Genomic DNA, 18,375 nt, shown 5'->3' with positions numbered 1-18,375 from the left:
TTCCACAGTATCTAGAAACTCCAAGATTTTACAAAATATTCCTATTTGTGGTTTCCCTGAGGGAGCAAGCAGTGAAGTGAAAGGAAAAAGCTGTACATACATTACACCATTTTTACCTTCCTGAAACAAATATTAAATAGGAAAATAACCAGTGAGCTAATAGTTTCTCTACAAGGAGAGGAAATGATCTCATGTGAAGCAACTTAATTTAAATAGACATGAACATGATTCGCCCATATAAGGCAACCATGCAGGAAGTAACAGACAAGTTGAGACAAGTTTTCAACCACAAACTATATAACACATCCAACATTGGACAATTCTAGAAATTGGGAGATTTCACTTTGCCTGTATCTATGGTATTTAGCACAGAATAAAATGAGGAAAAAGTAGTTGTAGGTGGTCTCCCACAGAAAAAGATAAATTCCAGGATATCCCCCCACTTACTTCTTCTCCCTTTCTCTCCCGGAGAAACTGCTACTTGTTGCATGTGACTAAGAGTTAAAAAGAGTGATTGTGTATTCTTTTAGAGTTAATGGGAAGCAAAGGTTTCAATCCTTCTATATTTGGCTGGGACAACGTTGGTTTCTCCAAGAGCAGCTGATGGCAGCTTGGGAGATATGATCAATCTAACAGCATATGTGGAAAGAGCAGAAGTAACATTTCGGTTTCATGTTCTTTCATTGGAAAGAGTTGTGGAGTGATAAAGTGAAAGGTCTTGGATAGGGTGGAGGACCGGAGAGGTTAGTTGGCAAATTAGATGACAGAGCCATCTTGAAAAGGGTTTTAAAGGATGGGGGACAGAAAGTAAAGCTGCAATAGAAGATGAATGAACGAGGTGGATGAAAATTGTAAAATAAATGGCTGGATTAGTGAATCACAAGGATCAGTTCTTCAGAAAACCAAGATGGGAGAGGAAGATGGCTGCTTATGGCATTACATTGGAGTTTTGAATACTATAGAAGGTTATTCCCTCCTGGAAGCTTTGATTTACTAATTTCCCAAAGAAGCTACTTCTCTTTTCATGGCACCTTTTTATACATCTGTTGGAAAAGCAACCCTTCCTCTTTTTTCTCTATCAAGGGACTTAGTGATGTGAAAATTTGATTGTACTTCCTCTAATTTTGTGCAATCCATTCAGCATTCAGAATATGGTCTCCTTTAGAGGGAAAATCAAAAACAAATTGCGAGGTAGTCTACGAAATGCAGGCCCCATGTTTTCAGTTGCCAGTTATTTAAATTTTCCATCTCATTCTGACCTCTCATGCTCTTTTGACTCATGCACTGCCCCAATGAAGCTCAATGCAAACTTGAGAAACAATTCCTCATCTTCTGATCAGGTAACTTTTTAGGTCCACCAATGGATCCAATAATTTCAGATGAGATTTATATAAAATTATAAGATGCAATAGATAGACATTCAGAACATTTCTTCCCCCAGGGTGGAAATGTCAAAGATTAGAGAGCATAGCTTTAAGGTGAGAGGCAAAGTTTAAAGGTGATGTGCGGTACAAGTTTTGTTTTAAACACAGAGGTTGGTGGGTGCCTGGAATGCATTGCCAGGGGTGGTGGTGGAGCAGATATGACAATGGCATTTAAGAGGCTTATAATTAGGCACATGGAAATGCAACGAATGGAGGAAAATGGATCATGTGCAGGCTGATGAGATTAGTTTAGATCGGCATCGTGTTGTGCACGGACATTGTGGGCCAAAGGGTCTGTTCCTGTGAATGGACTGTTACATGTTCCAATGAATAATCCTCCATTTCAGCCTTATGCCTCATATTTCTAGCCTTTGGGATTATTTTATCTTTCATTGTTTTCTATTTACAACTCCCCCAACCAAGCATACCAGTTACCTTGATCATTCAGCCAGATCCTTTACCACTTTGATCATTTTTTTGAATGATCTAGTATTCAAACGCACTAGTATCTTTGCTCCACTATGGCAGACAAAGATGGCGGAGACGGAAGCCAGTTACGGAAATGGGGCCAAAATTTACCCATGAATCTGCCCATGACCGTACTACATCTTTTTCGTCGAGTGGACTATCTTGCTTGCTAGAGGATCTTTGATGCCAACCCTGTCTAAAGAAGAGGGGGGAACTCTCGCCAATCACAATCTGGATCACTGTCCAATCACAGCTCAGACCACTCCCATTTTGAACATTAGCCCGCCCACCATTACACTAAACTACACCCTTTGTTCATTTTATCTTCTCACTCCAACAAAAAGAACGACTACATTTTGTAAACTATATTAGATTTGACTACTAGCTCTTCCAACCCCGCGTTCGGTCCATTTACTTTTGAACCTTTCTGATCCACGTATCTGTCAAAATGTATTTTATATGTCGTCATTGTACCTGCCTCAACTACTTCCTCTGGTAGATTGTTATACTCAATACCTTCCGAGCGAAAAAGTTGCCCCTCAGGTTCCTATTGAATCTTTCCTCTTTCACCTTAAACCTATGTCTCTGATTCTTAATTCCATTACCCTAGGAAAAACAGTATGTGCATTCACCCAGTCTATTTTCCTCATGATTTTATATACCTCCATAAAATCGCTCCTCAACCGCCTGTGCTCAAAGGAATAAAGTCCTAGCCTGCCCAGCCTCTCCCTATAGCTTAGGTCCTCAACTCCTGGCAACCTCTTTGTAAATCTTTGCCGCACTCTTTCCAACTTAATAGCATCTTTCCTATAGCAGGGTGACCAAAACTGTAACATATCTTAACTTCTATACTCATTTTAAGGATCTGCTTTTCATTATTTCATCATACTCATTTCATCAGTCTGAAGAATGGTCCCAACCTGAAACGTCACCTATCCATGTTCTCCAAGGATGTTTCCTGCCCCCCACTGAGTTACTCCATCACTTTGTATCTTTCTATACTCATTTTCCTGACTGATGAAGGCCAATGCACTAAAAGCATTCTTCACCGCCCCTTCTATCTGTAACACCACTTTCTGGGAACCATGTAATAGTATTCTAGGATCTCTCTAGTCTATAACACTCTCCAGGTCCTACCGCTCACTGCGACGGTCCTGCTCTGGTTTGACTTCCCAAAATCCAACCCGATGCACTTATCTGATTTAAACTCCATTGGCCATTCCTCAGACCATGTTCAGTTGATCAAGATCCCGCTGTAATTCTTGACAACTACCTTAACAGTCTACTATACCACCTATTTTACTGTCATGCACAAACTTAATAACCGTGCCTTGTACATTCTCATCCAAGTCGTTGATATAAACCACAAACAGCATGTTTGTTGGCAAGTGGTCACCTGGAATTGTTTTATTCAATATTAAGCTCAGTATTCTTTAACATTTGCACAGAAGGAATTTCTCCGTTTCTAACCATGCTATAAAATGCAAATTTGTATACCCCAGTTTGAACAATCTATTCATGATTTTTTTAAATGATAGTGTCTGTGAAACAATGAGGTGTTTGGTATTAAACAAGCGCACAGAATGCTTGACTATCACAATAAGCATAATATTTCAGTGTTAAAGAAAATAGAAAACAATCCACAAAGCAAAAGCATTTTTTTCTGTTAAGTCCCAGTGGGGGAAATAACTACTTTGCTGAGAGTGTTTGCTTTATTTTCAGTTAGAATGAGGTGCCATGGTGACCATTTCTATAATATGAACCTTCATATTAAGTAGCTATATTTAATGATTAAAATGATTTTTATGTCAGTTGCATGCCACCTAATCACTCCAACAATGATTCTCAAACAGTATTCAGGGACGCATATTTAAAAAGTCAGCAGTACGTTATGAGGCATCAAGCCAACTTCATAGCTATGGTAGGATTTAATTATTTTAAATTAAATTCAAATAAGCATGGAGTATTCTTTGATAGATGTAGGCTTTTTAAAAATTACTGTTCTACTTGCTTTTTAAAGGTAACAAATCTCAAATATTTTCAAATCTCAAAAAGTACGATTGTATTGAAATAACCAAATTAATTTCTTTGATTTCTGATTTACAGATTCTGCAGTTTTTTTAACTTAATTTACTCATTCAGTCCTATTGATTGAAAAGTATTCATGAATTGATTTCCAGCTTTAAATTAATTGCTGTCCAAATAAGAGTAAATTGATTCAGTGTTTTGAATGAGTAAATACAATGAATAATGATTTGCTTGAATGTCCAGAATTGAACATCCTTAATAGATGATAAATAATCTAATAGTTATAACCAACAATATAATCATCTAACATTTCTCAGCAAAGTACTATTGAAGAGCCTTAAAAGAATATAAAATTAAACCAATTTTCATCTTTAAAGGCTGCTTTAGGCCCACTGTGCATACACTATGTGTGCTTACATGCGACATGCTTCCTGGCCGGGAAGGAGGAACCGCACCAGTAAATGCTGCAGGACATGCACAGGAAGCTAAGGAGAGTTGAGATAAGGCATCCATGTTGGCCTGCAAAGAGTGGGCCTTGTAGAATCTGTTCCAATTATGGCGGCATGTGGGAACTAGGTGATTTATTCACTTGGTTTCTCTTTGCTACAATGAATAGTTCATTATCTACTCATGTTGTTATTCCTGGAATTAACCCAGAACGATCAGATCAAATTGGCTGGACATTCTGTTTCACCAAGTTCCCAGACTATATCAGTGGTAATAAGAACAAGGTTTCCTGCAATAACACCTTTTTCCTCCACATTGCAAACAATGACAGAAAATAAATGATATAAGTGGGTGGAGTAACCTAAATTAAACTGATGATCGGAAATACATGTGGTACAAATTTCTATGCACTGACATGAATACAAAAGATTATGTTGGACTCGTGTTAATTCAGAGAACATTTAACTCTGAACTCATTGCTTTGAACCTTCCAATGAAGTTTCTATCCTAGGCAGAGTGACCAAATCACAAGACACTAAGCAAAGTCACAAATGACATTCCTTGAAATTGTGACAAAGTTAATCTAGCTCAACTGTCAATGATTAAAAGAGGGAACTCACTAGAATACCCTTTAGTCATCTGATGTGTGCTATGCAGTTCTCCAGGCTGCTTTTGATTTCTTTGGATTGATTGGGCATTGATTTGAGCATGGAATTCACTAAGAGGCAAATAATACTTTCACCTCAGTATTACTCTTAAAGACGCAAGAGACAGCAGAAGCTGGAATATGGAACAAACATTAAACTGCTGGAGGTGGGTAGCATGTGGAGGGTAATGGACAGATGATGGATTGGGTCAAGATCCCTCTTCAGGCTGATCAGTTCCAAAACATTGTCTATTCCTTTCCCTCCGTAGATGCTGCCTGGCCCACTGAGTTCCTCCAGCAGTTTGGTTTTTGTTGGGTAATTCATGCCATAATAATTTATTTTTCTCCAAGTATGTGGTAATCAACATGTAATTGTGTTACACTTCTTTTACCACCTTTGGCGTTTATTATTCTTTATGAATTAGTAAATTAGCATGAATTAGTAAAAAAAGAAAAAAAGTTACGATGACTCAAATACTTTATCGCAGAGAAGCTAATGAAACTAGATAAATCATAAGTTTTATGAAAAGACCATGCAGAGAATGAAAGATTACTTGTAGCATTGCCAAAAGTCATCAAATTAATGTGTTTTTTTAACCAGAAAAGATTTTAAATTTGTACGGGAAACTTCATAAACTTATATTCTTTATTGTTTGGAGCTTATGACTATGCTGCAGATTACTATTTTTTATTTCAATGCCTAAAATGTATTTAATGATGAACCCAGTAGCTCTTAAGGCTTTGATCACACCTCAACCTGAATGTAAAGGCAAAATGGTAATTTTCCAGAAAGTACACACTACGATCAGATACCAGAGGAAATATATTAGAGATACAGCTCTATGAAATGTAGTTTTCTCATTAGTAATTGATCACTGGCCTCTCAACTATCAGTTGGAAAATTACAACTCAGAATCACTGCACTGGGATATCCCAGCAATTACAGAAATACCACACATGAAAATTGCCTTCACCTGCAAGTTTATAACTGGGGCAAAGCAGGTGAAGGCACGGGAGTCACACCCTTAACAATCCTGAAAACGAACCAAAAGCCCAGCCATTTCAGACCACATGAATCTTAATGTACAAATTGTAGATTTTTTTCCCAGGAGTACAATTGCACGTGGGCGGGATGGTGGTGCAGCGTTAGAGTTGCTGCCTTACATCGCCAGAGACCCGGGTTCGATCCTGACTGCGGGTGCTTGTATGTAGGAAACATACCAGTCCAAAGCGCAGACTCATTAACAGTATAATGTTCATGAGTGGAATAGATATCTGCCTTTCTATGTGAATGTATCACAGAAACATAACAGAGACACAAAAGACCGCAGGTGCTGGAATCCGTCACAAAGAAGGGGGAAAATAACTATTGCGGCCACATCAGGGCATGGCTACATCCGTTGAGGGAAATGGACAGTTGAGATTTCGGATTGAGATAAACAGGAGATTTCGTGGTTGCACACGGGACTCCAGGTCGGTGTGTTGCCACCCTGGTGCCAGGGACCATAAGGTCTTGAAACCATTTTCAGGGGGAGAGTGAGCAGCCAAAAATCAATGTGCACATTGGCACAAATGACCTAGGTAGGAAAAAGAGTTGAGTTCATGCAGAGTGAATATAGGGAGTCAGACGTAAGGTTAAAAAGTAGGACTTCATGGGTAGTAATCTCCCTGTGCCACATGCTAGACAGGGTAGAGTGGATAAATGAGTGAGTTGGTGCAGGAAGCAGGGATTCAGGTATTTGGACCATTGGGATCTCTTCTGCAGCAGATATGACATGTACAAGAGGGACAGAGTATGTCTGAACTGATGGGGGTCAAATATCCTTGCTGGGAGGTTTGCTGATGCTACTTAGGAGTTTTAAAAAAAAAATTAGAGTGGCAAAGAGATAGCAACCAGTGAAGTAATATGTTTTTAATATAATAACTGTACGTATTAACAATGAGGCTGATGAGGTCTTACAGGACTGCTTTGACACAACTGACTGGCAGATGTTTGAGGAAGCAACAGAAGGCAACATCAACGCATATACAGACTCTCTCAGGCTGCATAAGTAAGTGCAATGATGATGTTATTCCAAAAGCCACCATCTGCACTTACCCAAATCAAAAACACTGGGTGAGAGGGGAAATTCGTGCTAAACTCACTGCACGGACCACTGCCTTCAACTCAGGGGACCCCGACGCCTACAAAGAAGCCAGATATGACCTCCGGATGTCTATCAGGAAAGCCAAGAGAGACTACAGAAACAAAGGGGAATCTAACTGCTACAGCTCTGACCCCAGACGCATGTGGAGTGGATTTCGCTGTATCACAGACTGCAAAGGGAAAAACAGGAGCAATGTGCAGCCTACCGCATCGCTCCCGGACGAGCTTAACACCTTTTACGCCCGGTTCGATGCAGACAACACAGCGCCCACCATGAGTCCACAGGTATGCAGGGTGCCTAACTCACTGACCCTACAAACGGCAGACGTGAGGCGGTCCTTCAAAAAGGTCAACTGACCGCAAAGCTCCAGGGCAGGATGATATTGCACGGCGGACTCTCAGGCCGTGCGCTGATCAACTGGCAGAGGTGTTCACCAACATCTTCAACCTCTCCCTGAGTCAGTCTGTGGTTCCCACTCCCTTCAAAGCATCCACCATTATTCCTGTTCCAAAGAAACCAGTAACCTCCTGTTTAAATGACTACCGTCCTGTCGCACTGACATCGGTCATCATGAAGTGCTTCGAGCGACTAGTCAAAACTCACATCTGCTCCTCTCTCCCTGACACCTTGGACCCTCTTCAGTTTGCGTATAGACCAAACAGGGCCACAGACGATGCCATAGCCATGGCAACACACACTGTACTCACCCACCTGGACAAAGAAAATACATATGTGACAATGCACTTCATTAACTACAGCTCGGCATTCAACACCATCATTCCCTCAAAACACGTCCCCAAGCTCCTTGATCTTGGATTGAGACCTCCATCTGCGGCTGGATATTCAACTTCCTGACGGGCAGGCCCCAGATGGTTAGAATTGGCAGCCACACCTCTTCCTCATTGATCCTCAACAGAGGCCCACCACAGGGCTGTGTGCTCAGCCCTCTCCTGTACTCCCTGTTCACGCACGACTGTACTGCCAAGCTCAAACATCATCCTAAAGTTTGCTGACGACACGACCATCCTGGGCCTCATCACAGACAACAATGAGATGGCCTATAGGGAGGAGGTAAAGGCACTAAACAGCTGGTGCCAGGAAAATAACCTCTCTCTCAATGTCAGCAAAACTAAAGAGATGATCATGGATTACAGGAGACAGCAGGGGAGTGGACACCTCCCCATCCACATCGGTGATGCTGAGGTTGAGTTGGTCAGCAGCTTCAAGTTCCTTGGTGTGCACATCACTGAGGACCTCTCCTGGACACTGCACACGGACACAATAACAAAGAAAGCCCGCCAGCGGCTCTTTTTCCTGAGAAGACTGAGAAAGTTTGGCATGAACGCCAGCATCCTCACAAACTTCTACAGATGCACCATCGAGAGCCTGCTGACGGGCTGCATCACAGTCTGGTACGGGAACTGTTCTGCCCACAGCCGCAAATCACTACAGAGAGCGGTGAAGGCGGCACAGCACATCACTGGCAACTGTCTCCTGACCATTCATGACATTTTCCACCGGTGATGCTTGCGGAAGGCACACAGTATCATCAAGGACCACATCCACCCAGCACGCAGACTGTTCTCCTTGTTACAGTCAGGCAGACGATACAGGAGCATGGCTGCACGTACCACCAGACTTAAGAACAGTTTTTATCATCAGGCATTTGAACTCATAAATACATTTCACATCATATATGCCGATTATTTTTTTATTGTCTTTTTACCTTACCAATGTCATTTTTATCTTATTTTATTCCTGTAATATTATTGCTGAGGTGACCCGTTGTCTTGTCAAACACATTTAATTGTACCGTTGACCCTGTGTTAACCTACATATGACAAATAAAACTGAATTGAATTGAATTGATAACCGGCATGCCCAGATAAACCTGCAGGTTCCCCTTCATTCAGAGACCTTTAAAACCAGAGTAATACGTCAGAAAATTGAAGGACTAATGGGAAGATGTGCAAGTCTTAAAAAGACTCAAAGGAAGGACAGGCAGGGTGAGGTTAAGGTACATGGTGACATTGGCAGAAAACCCGGGGAAGGGGGGGGGGGGGGGGCCGAGGGGACATATCCCCTCCATGTTTTCAGAGGTGGGGGACGATCCCCCTCACGTTACAAGCTTTGTAAGATAAGTCGTCGTCGTTCGTTTCGAGTCGAGACGTTCGATTCGAGTCGTTCGGTCATCACTGCATTCCTCTGACCAAAAAACGATGTGCTAACTGTCTTTGTGACTGTTAGCTGCTATCGCACCTCTGAAAGTAATTATGCGGGTGCAGCAGCATCTATGGAGCGAAGGAAATAGGCAACGTTTGTACCTTCGATTTTCCAGCATCTGCAGTTCCTTCTTGAACTCCTTAGTAATTATAATTGTGTGACATTGTTTTCGTGTCAGAGGAATGGAATGGAGTGTTAAATGATTCGACACATCTGAGTTTTAATGAGATTGTTTATTGTCTATCTCCCGTTAATTTTATTCAAAGGAACGCGAAATACTTGAAGCAAGGTCAGTTCACGAAAGCAATGTGTTAACTGTCTGTTAATTGCTGCATCGAAATCCATTAATTAATCCTCATAATATAATTGTATGAACTGACCTTGCTTCAAGTATGATGCGTTCCTTTCAATAAAATTAACGTGAGATGCATTTCAAAATGTCAGGCGCGGGCACAATTATCATTTGAACTTTGGAGGCTGATTTGTGAACATCGAAATGTCTGACGGACCAATGCGGAGATGTTTGAAGAGAAGGCATCCAGAAGGGCGGTTGTAGTCAATAATACGGTAATCGAATTATATTTATTCATTGCTAGAGAGGACGATGTAAACATAGTGAGGTTAGTGAGCAGCCTCTAACATTAACCGCTCCTCTTACTGTTCTGTTGTGTAGGAAGGAACTGCAGATGCTGGTTTACCTCGATGATTGACATCAAAAGCTGGAGTAACTCAGAGGGTCAGACAGTATCTCTGGAGAGAAGGAATGGGTGACGTTTCGGTTCGCAACTCTCCCGGTTGCTACCTGGACCTACCTGATCTCCCGGTTGCCAAACACTTCCCATTCCCACACTGACCTTTCTGTCCGAAGTCTCCTCCAGTCAGAGTGAGGCTAAATGCAAATTGGAGGAACAACATTTCATATTTCGCTTGGGCAGCTTACAGCCCAGTGGTATGAATATAGATTTCTCTCACTTCAAGTAACCCCGGCATTCCCTCTCTGTCTATCCCTCCTCCACCTAAGTCGCACCAGCTGCTCGTTTTCACCCAACGAACAGCGAACAAAGGTCTGCTTCCTTTATCATCGTAACTTTTTTGCATTCATTGTTCTTTATCTCTCTACAATACATCATCTATATCGTTTCCATTACCAATCTGTCGAAGAATCTCGACCCGAAACATCACCCATTCCTTCTCTCCAGAGACGCTGCCTGTCCCGCTGAGTTACTCCAGGTTTTTGTGTCTATCGTCGCCCTTCTTCAGACTGTTCCGTTGTATTGACCGAAAACTAATGATGTGACAGTAACGGCGACTTAATGAATGAAATGGAGACGCGGAATTAAATGGACTTGGAATAACAGGGGCGGTGGGGTTTTATCGAAAAGTGACCATGAAATCGGTGGAAGGAAACAGGCGGGCGAGGTTTCGGGTCAGGGTCCTTCTTCAGACTCCATGACCCGCTGAGTTCCTCCAGCTGTCAAATGGAGACATGGGGGACCACAGATGCTGGCATGTTGAGCGAAACACAAAGTGTTGGAGCAACTCGATGGGCAGAATGGCCTAATTCTGCTCTTATGACATGAACTCACGAAGTGTCGAAGTAAGCCAGCGGTTCAGGCAGCATCTGTGGAGGGAATAGATAGGCAACGTTTCGGATCGGGTCCCTTCTTTTCGAGCCGAATAAACGTCTGTCCATTCCCTCCGCTGATGCTGCCTGTCCCGCTGAGTTACTCCAGTGCTGTGTGAGTTCCTCCAACACTTTGTGAGTGTTTTATGATCATGATTCCAGCATCTGCAGTTTCTTGTCTCTACATAAACTAGGCCTCAGAGTGTACTAACCGGGAGATTATGTTGCTGCTGCCAAAACAACAGTTGGCAATGTATGCACGGTAGATGTCACATTGCGTGGGAAACGAGGTCTCCAGGGAGACAGACGCAAAGTGCTGGAGTAACTCCGCGGGACAGGCAGCATCTCTGGACATTTATAAAGCATTACATTTTGGAACACAAGGAACTACAGAAGCTGGTTTACGAAAAAATACAAATGCTGGAGTAACTCAACGTGTCAGGCAGTATCTGTGAAGAACATGGGCAGGTGACGTTTCGGGTGAAAGAAGGGTCTAAAGTTCTCCGGAAATGACTAATCTTCAACATTTCACTTCTGGCACTCAGGCCAAACCCACGGTAGACTCAAGAGTCACTACGGTAAATTCACGGGCCACTACGTTCTTACAACGAGTTTAAATGTTTCAAATTTTAACTTCAAGAGTAAATTTGACTCGTGGAAATCTTTAAACATGTTTAAAGTTTTTCAAGAGTTAACAAGTTTCCCGGGTACCTGCCGTTAGCGCCACGAGTCGCTAAGTTGCGTCCACGAGTTCCACAGATTTAAAAAACACTGGACATCATGCTGGGCAGTGGACAACATAATATACGACAGGACAAGCTGCTTGAATGTGTCCTGTCCTATATTATGTTGTCCAGCATGATGTCCAGTGTTTTTTAAATCTGTGGTACAGATCTGCAGTAATTGACTCATTCTAATTGTAACGGCCCCGTAGTAGAAGCATCCACATCGCGGGGCTGAAAACTGGAAGAATCCCGAGCTAATTACCGTTCACAGGGCGCACGGCTGAAGCTTCCGATGTGTGTGTGTGTGTGTGTGTGTGTGTGTGTGTGTGTGTGTGTGTGTGTGTGTGTGTGTGTGTGTGTGCGCGCATGCGGCCGACAATAAATTGTGTCCCCCCTGTCCCCTCCATGTTTTGACAGCGGGTTTCCGTCTCTGCATGATGAAACTGATGAGCTGACGTGTGTTTATTTCAAAGCAAGGAATGTCATAAAGCAGATGATTTAGAGCCTGGATCAGTGCCTGGGATTATGATGCCGAGGCCATGTCAGAGAATTGGTCACGAGAAGGGGTGGACTGGCAGCTCAATGTTCCAGGTTTTCATTGTTTCAGACGGGACAGAGAGGGAGGTAAAAAAGGTGGGGGAGTTGCTTTACTAATCAAGGAGAATGTCATGGCGCCACTCAGTGGATGTTGTCTTCATGGATTTTAGCTAGGCTGATCAAAAGGATTAATTAAGATGCATGGGATCCACAGTAACTTGGTCAATTGGATTCAGAACTGTCTTACTAATAGAAACAGATGATTTTGGTGGAGTGGTTTTATTCCGGTTGGTATTCTGTGAGGATCTGTTTCCTACAGGGCCTCTGAGATTTTCCGAAGTTGATATTTAACATGCCTCACACTTGCTCGAGTTAAATCTGAGCAAGTGTGAGGTGTTGTACTTTGCAAGGAGAAAGTGTACAGTTAATGGTAAGACCCTTAATAGCATTGATGTACAGAGGGCTCTTGTGATCCTGAGGTCCAAGTCCTTAGCTCCCTGAAAGTGGCAACACATGCATTGTATGCAGGCATATGGTATACATGCCTTCATCACTCGGGGCATTGAATGCAAGCGTCTTGAAGTCATATTGCCATTTTATAGGATTTTGCTAATGGCATGTTGGCCTTCATAACAAGAGGAGTTGAGTACAGGAGCAAAGAGATCCTTCTACAGTTGTAAAGGACCCTGGTGAGGCCACACCTGGAGTAATGCGTGCAGTTTTTGGTCTCCAAATTTTAGAAAGGACATTCTTGCTATTGAGGGAGTGCAGCGTAGGTTCACAAAGTTAATTCCCGGGATGACGGGACGGTCATATATTGAAAGAATGGAGCGACTGGGCTAGTACACACTGGTATTTAGAAGGATGAGACGCAGGCAGGAAACATGTTCCCGATGTTGGTGGAGTCCAGAGCCAGGGGCCACAGTTTAAGAATAAAGGGTAGGCCACTTAGAACGGAGATAAGGAAAAACTTTTTCACCCAGAGAGTTGTGAATCTGTGGAATTCTCTGCCTCAGAAGGCAGTGGAGGCTGATTCTCTGGATTCTTTCAAGAGAGAGTTAGCTAGAGCTCTTAAAGATAGCGGAGTCAAGGGATATGGGGAGAAGGCAGGAATGGGGTACTGATTGTGGATGATCAGCCATGATCATAGTGAATGGCGGTGCTGGCTCAAAGGGCCGAATGGCCCACTGCACTTATTGTCTATTGTTTAGGAGTTTGGAGTACTGTGTTCAATTCTGGTTGCCCCATTAAAGGAAGGATATGGAGGCCTTGGAGAGGCTGCAGAAGAGGTTACCAGAGTGCTGCCTGGCTTAGTGGGTATTAGGGCTTAGGGGTCACAGTTTAAGGATAAGGGGGAAATCTTTTAGGACCGAGATGAGGAAAACATTTTTCACACAGAGAATGGTGAATCTGTGGAATTCTCTGCCACAGAAGGTAGTTGAGGCCAGTTCATTGCCTATATTTAAGAGGGAGTTAGATGTGACCCTTGTGGCTAAAGGGATCAGGGGGTATGGAGAGAAGGCAGGTACAGTATACTGAGTTGGATGATCAGCCATGATCATATTGAATGGCGGTGCAGGCTCAAAGGGCCGAATGGCCTACTCCTGCACCTATTTTCTACGTTTCTATGTTTCTATGTTTCTATGTATTAGTTATGAATAGTTGGACAAACATGAATTGTTTTCTCTGAAACACCAAAGGTTGAGAGGAAACCTGATAGAAGTATCATGAGATTCATAGATAAGGTAGACAGTCAGCGCCTTTTGTCCAGAGTGGAAATGTCAAAGTCTAGAGGGCACTTTTCTAAGTTGAGAGAAGCCAAGTTTCCAGAGATGCGGGTGCAATTTTTTTTTTACCCACTGAGAGGGTGAGTGCATGTAATGCGCTCCCAAGGGTGGTGGAAGAGGCAGATATGATCGGGAATTTAAGAGGCTTTTTAAGAGGCATGTGGATATTCAGGGAATGGAGAGATATATCACATACAGAGGAGATTAGTTTAAGTTGGCATCATGTTCAATATGGACATTGTGGGCTAAAGTGCCTGTTCCTATGCATTACTGTTTGTTCAATGTTCTACGAGACCTTTTACCTGGACTAAACATAACCAAGAGACTCGACTAACAATAGCAACCTGGCTACCCCCACCCAAATATAACTGCAGTACAAGCAGCACATTTCCAAGGGGCAACCAAAAATTACCTTGCCCCACAATGCTATTGTGCCCATTTGACCCACCTACTCAACTTTCCCAGAAGCTACTTTTCTTCTAAATATTTCTCCACATCTTTTAGACTTCCGTTATATTTCCACTTTGCTATTTCCAGCACTGAATAAACACCACCTACCACATTCAATGGAAAGTGAAAGAATAAAAGAAAACTAAGCACACTATCCCCTTAATTGACCTTTTTACAAGCTCAACTGCAGCAAACCACAGAATGTACAATATTATCCAGTACACAAGGGAAGAATTTTAGGAAAGGTACTAAACATAAGGTATTGCTCACAGTAGAATTTCTTCCACCATAACATCATTTTGCCTGTGGGTTAAAATGATGTCAGAGGTATTTCTAGATATTTTCTTACTCACGTATTCAGCTTTGCCTTCTTGTCACAAAATACATTCACTGCTTTCACTAAAATCTTGAAGTAACAGATTTTCTCCAATACATGATTGCAAACTTTCTACAATTACACTAGTTAGCTTGAAGCCTAGGCAACAGTCCAACTTTGACAACGATAAACATGTCTTCAGATTGCTTACCTAGCCGCAATGAACTTAAAGAAAAAATAAATTAAACTCATATCCACACAATAAATCTTCTGTTAAAACATGAGAGAGTCATTTTTGGTTAAGAAATAAAGTAACAAAACGCAGTAAAACCATTAATAACTGTTTTAGTAATGACACAGCAATCAATGACAAGAAGGAAATTCTGTAACCTAAAGCCTTCCGCACATTCTTCTTGGCTGAGAACTGGTAGACAAACACATTATTTCACAGAGGCTTAAACGTCAGCTGGAGCCAAAGTGCAGTAATAAGCTTCCTAGTTCTGGCTATCAGAGAACTGCAGTCAGACACTCCAGGTCTGCACAACAGAGCACCATATATGGTAATGATCTGACGTAATGGGCCATTGGCTAGAGGATGCAAAGAGCACATCTCTCATTGTTTGGTGTTACTGTTGGAATGTTCACATCGCTGATGAGTGGAAAGCTGAATCGCATCATCTTATTCCCTGAGTGCGTTTATTCCCACAGACAAGAAATGGAACTTCAGGCTTCAGATTGAGGAGAAGCAATGTTTTGTGTGGTAAAGCTTTTATTTTTAAACTGATTCTTTAAAATATAAATTGCCCATTAAACCATAATTACTGCTGCCATGATATACGTTGTTCTGCAGTCGAACCTTGATAAAAAGCTACTTTAGTTGTGAAAAGAAATGATTTTGGCATGTGGGGTGACTGGGGGTGCACTGGAGAGGCGGGGGTATCATTTTGGCAGAAGTTAAATTATTTCTTTTAAAACGTAGGATACATTTAAAATGTACATTTAACTTGTTTATGAATAATTCTAGTAATATTGTAGATTTGACTGTCTTTCAAAAGCATGCAAACTGCCAACTCATAGGAGAATTTTCTGAAGTTTAACTAGTGATGGAAGTTATCCGTTTTTGGTTTTAATGTAAATTGATCAGTCATGTACCAATTAAATGTTCACCTATAAATACTCACAACATTGTTTGTGTATTATTAGGTGGCAAGCTTTTTTCTGCATAAAGTGGTGTTTAACTGACAATCTTTGGTAATATACCCCAGTATATCGAATGCAGTAATTTAATAACTGATTACCTAACTTTAAAAGCACATTGATCTCAGAAACATGTTCATCTCCTGCGAGTTAGTATCATTTACTGAGTGCTGCGTGGTGAAATTAGTTGGGAATGACATTTTAACTTTTAAGGGCAGAAATCCACTACCATATGAGTATTCTGTCGCAATTACTCTTATGCATGTTCTAAATTAAAATACGTTCCAGATATGTACCATAATTCCTTTTCAAATACAGATGTGTTTCAAAGTATTATAAAGCAGCATTTTTTCCATGCAGTTTTGTTCAAGAAGAAGTCTATCAACAAGACTTGAAACTAACTTCCTTCCTCCAACATTTATACACAGCTATTAAAAGAAATATTTTTAAAACATCATATTCAATAGCCTGGGCGATATGTCAAGAAATCTAACATTCCATGTGATTTCTTGTGAAACCAAATAAATGTCAATTGATATAAACTCTTTGCAGAACAAATTTGTACTTTTCCTTAATTGTTCTTTCAGTGTGAGGGAGAGGGAGAGGGAGGGGGTGAGCACACATGCAACCAGGGTTTAAGCAAAAAAACAAAACGTTTTTTAAACCTTGATATGTTGTTTGCAAAGGCTATACCAAAATAGTGTATCTGCTAGAGCTATGTCTAGTTTAAGAATCATCAATGTTAAGAGAATTAAATTAAAGTGTAAAGTTTTCAATAGGCATTCCTAAATTATACATTTGAACTGTTCATTGAACACATTACATTTCGTAAGCATATGGTTTAACATATTTTAATGGCAAAGATGACAATTTTTGATCTTCTGCTTAAAACAACTTAAAACAAAAATGGGGAAAAAAAACATGTAACATGAAATTCACAATATCACAAGGAAGAATTCCGAAAATGAATACATATTAAAACTTACATGCACCATCTAATAATATTGATACAGTAACAACACTACAAGACAGTAAATAAAGATTAACTGAGAAAATAATCATCTGTTTGTGAGATAAATTATATTATAGATTCATAAGATAATCTATTTATGTGATCTGATTCACACTTTATTCATATTAAATACAAACCTGCCAAGACAATAACAAGTGACTTCAAAGTCTTCACTCATACTGCATGTTCTTTTAAGCACAAACACCTCAACTGCTTTTTTTACCCCTATGCCAAGGGCTATCTTTAGGCAATCCATTAATTCTTTTGGCTCTATAGCTTGACATAATTATTTTTTAATGTTGCCATTTTCCCCTATTCACTGTGGAACACTAGACTTACTTTAGTCTGCCTGTCAGTGGTTGTAGAGAATCTTTTGAATAAGGAAATTCTTTAATTATGTGGTTGCTATCATCTGATCTGGGGCAGTGGAGATTAAACATGTTCAGTAAACCACCAGGTGGGGGAAATAACATGCAAAGATTTGCAATTATGAAAAAAAAACATAATTCAAACAGTACATAAAGACCACTTGGGAAAAAAATGGCTGAGAATTAGGTTACTTCAATAAGTTGCTGATTACCTTGAGGAAAAATGAGTGTGTAACTTGTTGTGAACTTATGACATTATCTTTTGCAATCTTAGAAGGTGAATAATTAGCAAACATAAATGAACATGAGGCTCACATTTTCTTTCAACTTTTCGACTGAGAAAACGTTGGGGTTTCCCCATACAAGTCTTTAAATTCTGAAATGTGTTAATAGGGATGATACAAAGAGTATTTCCATATTCAGAACAGCATTACCAGAGATTGTCATTATAAGGTATGAAATCCGGAAGGAATTGAGATGAAGCTTCTTTGCCAAAGATTAGAAAGAACGTGGAATTTGCTTCCAATGGTATAGATGCATTTGAGATGTAGCTATTCAAGCATTGATGGGAGAAGGTAATAGAGAGTTATACTAATGGTTTTAGATGAGGAAAAATTGAAACATGTTTGAGAGGAGTACATATACAATACAGGACAGGACAGTACTGTTCGGTTTGCTCGTAATTCTATTTTGCCCTCAAAAACATTCATCAATGAAATAGCATGTTTCAAAAGGTGGAGACGCAAGAGAATGCAGATGCTGAAATCCTAAGCAAAAAGCAACCTGCATGCAGAACTCAGCGGGTTGGGCAGCATCTCTGGAGGTAAATCGAAGGCAGAGTTTTGGGTCCGGACCTTTCTTCTTGAGGGGTCCCCTCCACAGATGCTACCTCACCTCCTGAAATTCTGCACAGTTTGGTTTTTGGTCAGATTTCATTAAATGTTTTTCTTGTGTCACTATTTGTGTTAAAATCCCA

The 18,375-nt window shown here is 41.0% G+C and overlaps 1 protein-coding gene across 4 annotated transcripts in view; it reads left to right on the top strand.

Annotated features, from left to right (window-relative positions):
* Window positions 1-18,375, top strand: part of filip1l (filamin A interacting protein 1 like) — a 202,941-nt gene that overhangs the window by 144,049 nt on the left and 40,517 nt on the right. Inside the window, exon 1 of one of the 4 annotated variants that reach the window (XM_033032637.1) lies at window positions 15,408-15,582. The exons of the other annotated variants lie outside the window; for them this stretch is intronic. The gene's annotated coding sequence lies outside the window, so the exon portion shown is untranslated. Of the gene's footprint in view, window positions 1-15,407; window positions 15,583-18,375 lie in introns of those variants that run through there. 4 annotated transcript variants of the gene reach the window in all.

Source organism: Amblyraja radiata, chromosome 14 (assembly GCF_010909765.2).
Source record: "Amblyraja radiata isolate CabotCenter1 chromosome 14, sAmbRad1.1.pri, whole genome shotgun sequence".
NCBI classification, from domain to species: domain Eukaryota; kingdom Metazoa; phylum Chordata; class Chondrichthyes; order Rajiformes; family Rajidae; genus Amblyraja; species Amblyraja radiata.
Note: the sequence above shows the minus strand (reverse complement) of the source record. Positions and strands in the feature narration are given on the sequence as shown.